This window comes from Staurois parvus, unplaced genomic scaffold, assembly GCF_062004578.1.
Source record: "Staurois parvus isolate SC_StPar_1 unplaced genomic scaffold, SC_StPar_1.0 ptg000693l, whole genome shotgun sequence".
Taxonomy (NCBI): Eukaryota; Metazoa; Chordata; class Amphibia; order Anura; family Ranidae; genus Staurois; species Staurois parvus.
In genome coordinates this window covers 490,773-497,779 of record NW_028318489.1, presented here as the reverse complement: position 1 = coordinate 497,779, position 7,007 = coordinate 490,773, and the positions used below count along the sequence as shown (strand labels likewise).

Below are 7,007 nucleotides of genomic sequence, written 5' to 3'. Positions count from 1 at the left end.
CAACCCAGCGGGCTGAAGAAAAAAAAACTGACAGATTGCTGTACTAATACAAGCAATGTTAGTACAGCGATCTCCTCTGCTGTGCTATTGTGTTTTGACAGGGGGACCTCTCCTCTGCCAGGCCACACTGATCAGCACTCGCAGCCATTGGCTGATCAGATGCTATTTTTTCAGCATGTCTGTTTTGACAGCAGCCATTCATAAGACTAGCTTCTTTCATACAGGGAGCTGTACACATGGGCCAAAACACTACCCCGCAAAACACTACCCCTAGCTCCACTCCTCCCAAGATATCTTGCTCTCTAGCTCCCTTGTCACCTCCTCAATCGCTCTCCTCCAGGCCTTCTCCAGAGCCTCTCCCATCCTCTGTAACTCCCTACCCCAGTATGTCAGGTCAGACCCCACCCTGTCTGCCTTTAGGCGATTTTTGAAAACTCACTTATTCATGGAAGCCTACCCCACCTCCACCTAAGAACTGTACTTGAGCCACCTACATCAGATCATCCCCCACAGCTTTCTGGCACCTCGATCATGCAGCTCATTTTTGCTCAAGTGGCATCATATTGTGCTCCTTCAAAACAACCACACTTTTTCCAGAGCAGCCTGTATTTTTCTTGTGGTTACCTATGGGTTTCCCTTTGTATCCTTTTGGCATTTGTGGCTGCAATCTCTCTTGGTCTACCTGACCTTGGCTTGGAGGTCCCTGAACTTTCCACTTCTTAATAGGTGATTTAACAGTACTGACTGGCATATTCAAAGCTTTGGACATCTTTTTATGTCCTTTTCCATCTTCATAAACTTCCACTACCTTGTTACGCAGGACTTTTGACAGTTCTTTTCTTATCCCCATGGCTCAGTATCTAGCCTAATCAGTGCTTCCACGTAAGAGCTAACAAACGCATTGACTATTTATACACTGACACTAATTGCAATTTAAAAGCCACAGATGTGGGACATTAACCTCTAATTGGCATTTTAACCCGTGTGTGTCACCTTGTGTGTCTGTACCAAGGCCAAACATTCCAGGGGATGTAAACCTTTGATCATGGCCATTTGGGTGATTTCTGTTATCATTATTATTTAAAAAGGAGCCAAACAACTATTTGAGAATAAATGATCATCATCCTTCAATAAAAGAGCATTTTTTGGCATGATCAGTCATATTTTCAATATCAATGCCAAAATTTCACAATTTCTGCCAGGGTATGCAAACTTTTGAGCACAACTGTACATTATACACATTGGAACCCAAATGTAGAAATCACATATAGTGTAATACGTTTATTAAAATGTACAAATAAAACATAAGTAAAAAGGCTCACATTATTTTGTAGAATAAAATAGAATAGGTGGGCGCTATGTGTACATACCAAAATTAAATGTACGGTAGAGAAGGGATGTGTATGAACAAAAAATCTCTAAAACTAATCACTCTCTGTAATGTATGGCCCCCCAATGCTTGGGCCGTCTATGGTGACCCTATACAAATCTTATCTCAGTGGTATTCAATTCTAAGTGAAGCCACCCCTAATTAAGTGTGATTAACACTTATAACATGCAAATAATATATAAATAGGTAGGCGCTACATTTACCCAAACAATAATCTTAGTGTAGTACAATAAATACAGGAATTAGTGATATTAATACTTGTGAGCTAATATGGTGAAATATAAGTGATCAATTAATCAAATAATTTACTAATACATGCACATGTGGTTCGCTAGCTCCTTACACCAACTCATAAACAGTGCCACAACATACAAAATAAAAATGATATTATTATTAGGCAAAAATTGGAGGTGAGCGCAATATATATTAATATTCATTGGGGTTTTTCCCCATTTGGTGACACGAGTTTTTGGATTTATCAAGAGGACTGTTCATTTAACACAGAAATTGTTTGCATCAAGGCTATTATATTATATTGTTTTTGTTATTTTAATATGTTTTTGAGTATATAGTTTGATTATGAACTGATAATCACTGTTGCAAGTTTTTTTATATAATTAATTTGTCACGGGAGCGCAGCACTAAATATTATTATTCATTAATAATATAATTTTTATTTTAAATACAGGAATTAGTACCACCAAAAAGAACCCTGTGGGGTTATCTCAAATTTGGTCCATGCCTCAATGTGCTTAGTCCAAAGAAATATTAATACCCCTCCATATACCAATTCGAACAATAGTATACCATGTGGGGTAGGTATTATAAAACATAGATACAGTGACAACTCTTGTGACTTTCCCACAATAAAATATTAGGAAGGCAATAATTCAAAAAAATCAAAAGTGACTGTGGTCTTCACCACGTGCTCACATACGTGAAGTGTGGATGACTCACCAGATCCTCTGACCCCAGTTATGGTGGTCAAAATGCACCTTTGGTTATATATAGGTGTTTTTTTCACCAAAATCTGGTGAGTGCGGTACATAATGTTTGAGCACTTATTTTTGGTGGAAGCACATTTCTTTGGAAAAAGGACTTTCTGAGTTTCAATAATAATAATATAGGGATCCACCCTCTTCTGTTGGATTCTCTATTTTTCTCCCTCTAAATCTCCATGGATTATAGTCAGATATAAGGGATTCCAATAGGTTTCCAATGATAAACTTTATAGCTGTAAAATATATCTCATTATAGTGCTAAATCACAACTTATATGACATTTATATATATATATATATATATATATATATACATATATGTATTATAATAAATAATTATTACTAAAAAATACATAAAGTCCCACTCCAAAATAAGTAAAAAAATTATAAGTGAATAAGTTGAAAAAAATCCTTAGAAACTCAGAAAGTCCTTTTTCCAAAGAAATGTGCTTCCACCAAAAATTAGTGCTCAAACATTATGTACCGCACTCACCAGACTCAAATCCCTCTTGTATTGAACTGTATTGTTGCTGTATTGTCTCCCAATATATTGTAAAGCGCTGAGCAAACTGTTGGCGCTATATAAATCCTGTATAATAATAATAATAAACGGCCAATCACAGCGGCCTTTTACCAAGTGATCAGCTGTGTCCAATCACACAGCAGATCACCGGATAAAGGTTGCTTGTTATCGGCTGCACTTTCCTCATGCTGTCACAGTGTGAGGAAAGTGCTGCCAATACCCGGCAATTGTCAGAGAACAGATTGGCACTGATCATCAGGGCACTGATGATCAGTGCCCAGCAGTGCCGCCCATCAATGCCACCCACCAGTGCTCATCAGTGCCACCCAAGTGCCCATCAGTGCCACCCATCAGTGCTGCCCAGCAGTGCAGCCAGTCAGTGCCACCCATAACTGCCGCATATCAGTGCTGTCCATCAGTGCCCATCATTACTGCATATCAGTGCAGCATCATCAGAGCCGCCTATGAGTGCCCATCAGTGCTGCCTATCCGTGCCACCTCATCAGTGCCCATCAGTGCTGCCTATCAGTGCGGCCTCATCATTGCACATCAGTGACGGAGAAAATATACCTGTTTGCAAAATGTTATAATAGAAACAAAGAAAACTTTTTTTTTTAAATTTTTGCTCTTTTTTGTTTATAGCACAAAAAAATAAAACACCCAGCAGCGATTAAATACCAGCAAAAGAAAACTTTATTTCTGTGAAAAAATTATAAAAAATTTCATATGGGTACAATGTTGCATGACTGCGCAATTGTCATTCAAAGTGCAATAGTGCTGAAAGCTGAAAAATGTTCTGGGCAGGAAGAGGGTATAAGGGCCCGGCAGGCAAGTGGTTAAAGAACGTTTTTGTATACAAACAATTCTTCTCTATAAACACCACTAGGTCTAAGAATTTAATAGTATCCATATGCTCGAAAGAGCAGGGCCCTCAATCCCCTCATGTTTTGCATTGTATTGGTATTGTTCTGTCACATGTTCTGTCCCCCTTTGTAATGTACAGCGCTGAGCGAACTATTGGCACTTTATAAATACTATATAATAATAAATAATAATAATAATAATAATAATATGCCAGCTGCCCCTAAATCTAATTCCATATGAATTATCATTAATATATGGCAAAAATTCATTAAGCTCATCCTGTGTTTCCTCCCAAATAATGATAGTATCATCTAGGTATCTTTTATAAAATTGAAGCCCTCTCCATTCCCTAGTGTAAATGTATTCATGTTCCCACTTATTCAAAAAAATGTTTGCTACACTGGGAGAATTATATATATCTGCATTACATGCACCTGACACCCACATGCTAGGCTTATGTTTTAAGTCCTTTCCACTGTTAACATAATTTTGTCATACCCAAGGGTTACCTCATGAGTCTCTATTGGGTGTCCAAGAGGGGGCCCTGCCAGATAGGCAGTACGGGGACCCATGATTTTTAACAGCGGCCCTGTTTGACACACTGGAAGTTCTATTCACAGATACCAGCTCAGATTTCCTTCAGTTTTATTTTAAAATAACGTACAGTAAGTGTGCACTTCATAGTCATTTTAAAATTACAAAATATGATTGTACAATGTTAGGCTAAAATAATGTCCATAACATCTCTGTTAGGACATAAGGTTTTATTTCTTTCCAGGGATACATACCAGTTTCAGTTCCCATCTTCAGCAGAATGACCTGTACCTAGCAAGGAAGGGTATCTTTTTATCTAACTGGGACAGAAGCAAAAACCAAGCAGAATACAACATTCCAGTTATCCATCTACAGTGGGAGTGACAAAGCCAAAGCAATGGCCTCCTACATACTCTTAGGTAGGACATTTATTAAATCACTTTTCGGCCTTTTGGCTAAGAGCAAGTTTAGTATCAGTTCTTATCAGTTTTTGGAAGGGAGAATTCCAGTGCCTCTTGGTGAGTGGGGGCGCTGGGTAGTACCCTTTCAGGTGTGATGAGGTATGGAGTGGAGGGCGGGTACCTTTTCCTCCCGGGTTGATTCTGGCCTGAGTCCCACGAGCTTGTCCCTGGTGATGACAGGGCTCTCCCTAAGCTCTAATGCCTTCCTAGCAGGGATAAGAGCTGCACTGGTCTGGCTGAGGGCCGGGCTGTGAAAGGAGCCTGCGGTGTCTGGATTGGTAGTCCAGGGGTGCTAAAAATTCTCACGGTGGGGGAGCTCACCTTGAATTTTTGGCACTTTGGTTACTACACCAGTTCACACTTTTACCACACCTGCCTCTAGGGCTGGACCTTTTGGCTAGGACTAGAGGAATTTTTTTATTACTGGCCAAAGGGCCTGCCATGGTAATTCACTATGGCACTATGCACTTCCCCACTTCCCCTTTCCTTTTTTTTTGTATGGATGTGTGTCACTGAGATTTTTGCACAGCCCGGTATGCACTTTATCACTTCCCAATTAGTAGGGCGTAGGTCCTTGGGCCTGCCTTGAAAGTCTTGGGGGGGGGGGGGCAGATGGCCTTTTGGTCAGGTTCTCCCCTTTCAATGGGGGTCTCCCTTCAGGGGACCCCCACCTATTACTTGTGGTGGTCTGTTTTGGCAAGCCTCCCGAAGAAAGGGGCCCATCTGACTTCGGCTGGGTGAGCCAGTGAGTGCCTCAGTCCCTGTCAGGAGCCTTGCGCCATGGGGGATCACAGTAAGGATCCTTTCTCTTCAGATGAGACCCATGTGTACACCCGGTGCACTTTTTTGTGTTTTCACAGTGCATCTTTTTTATGCACTGGGTGTTAAGTTTTCAAGTGTGTATCATTACACCACTAAAGATATGACAGTAAACTGAAATACAGGTTAATTTTAATCTGACGTCTGTATGTTCTCCTAATTTGTGTGGATTTCCTCTTACAGTTTAAAAACCATACGAGTGGGCTAACTGGTACCCACCCTAAATTGGTTCTAGTGTGTTTTTGTAATGAACATGGTAGCAATGAAGAGATGGATGGCTCAAGGACAGATTCAAATGATTTAGAGTCTGGTAAAGTATTGTGAAATCACTGCAATTTAAATCAATAAAAATCCATACAAAATATCTATACTTATGTACTGTAGGTTCATGCTTTATAAAAAAATGGTTCTATACACAACAAAGACTGTTCTGCAAGGCCAGGTTTGGGTTTACAATCCCCTCCATAACAGATCCATTAATCGACGGATCAGTTGGCCCACATTCCAGCTTTTTGACTCATCACTGAAAACAAAGAGGATAAATAGACCACTGGACTGAATCTGGAACAATTAACATCATCATGACAGCTAAGCAAAACACATGGCATAGTCACTTTAATTGGCTGTTTAAACAAATGACCATTTTATAATGATAAAACTAGGAAATAATATACATGACTCCATGACCTCAAGGGGAAAATCAGATTTATGACATGGGAGAGGGTGAGTCATCCTCCAGTGCCAGCTAATGCTTTGGCATCCGGACAACCATCTTGTATATAAACAATGAATCTAGCCTGGGGTGGGGGTGTTGTGTGTAAAAATTGCCAGTCAGGCCTCGATGGCATGGCTTGATGATTACTGTAAAATTGAACTTTGGGAAGCTTTGTGCAAGGTCTGTTGTTATTTCGTTTTATAAAAATGGAGCCCTGGCAGTGTTGAATGTGTTTGCATCCAAGAGGATAATGCCAGATCCTTCTTTACACTAGCCCACGCCATCAGACAGTGCCATGTGGCAGACTAGCTAATAGGAAAGCAGTTTTACCACATTATTCCAGTTGTATTAAACTGAACCTGTGTTTTGCCAATACTAGGAAAAGTAATAGATATCCCTTATATGAGGCATCATAAGTAGGCTGTTCACACCATCCCCACTTTCCTGATGCTAAGAAATATCCAGTACTTTTAAGTATGGGGAAATACACTATATTGCCAAAAGTATTGGGACACCCCTCCAAATCATTGGATTCGGGTGTTCCAATCACCTCCATGGCCACAGGTGTAAAAAATCAAGCACCTAGTCATGCAGACTGCTTCTACAAACATTTGTGAAAGAATGAGTCGCTCTCAAGGGCTAAGTGAATTCAAGCTTGGTACCGTGATAGGTTGCCACCTATAAGTTCATCTGTGAAATTT

The 7,007-nt window shown here is 40.0% G+C and overlaps 1 pseudogene; it reads left to right on the top strand.

Annotated features, from left to right (window-relative positions):
- The first annotated feature begins 4,746 nt into the window (after positions 1-4,746).
- LOC149446259 (U2 spliceosomal RNA) lies at positions 4,747-4,898 on the top strand (annotated as a pseudogene).
- Positions 4,899-7,007: the final 2,109 nt, after the last annotated feature.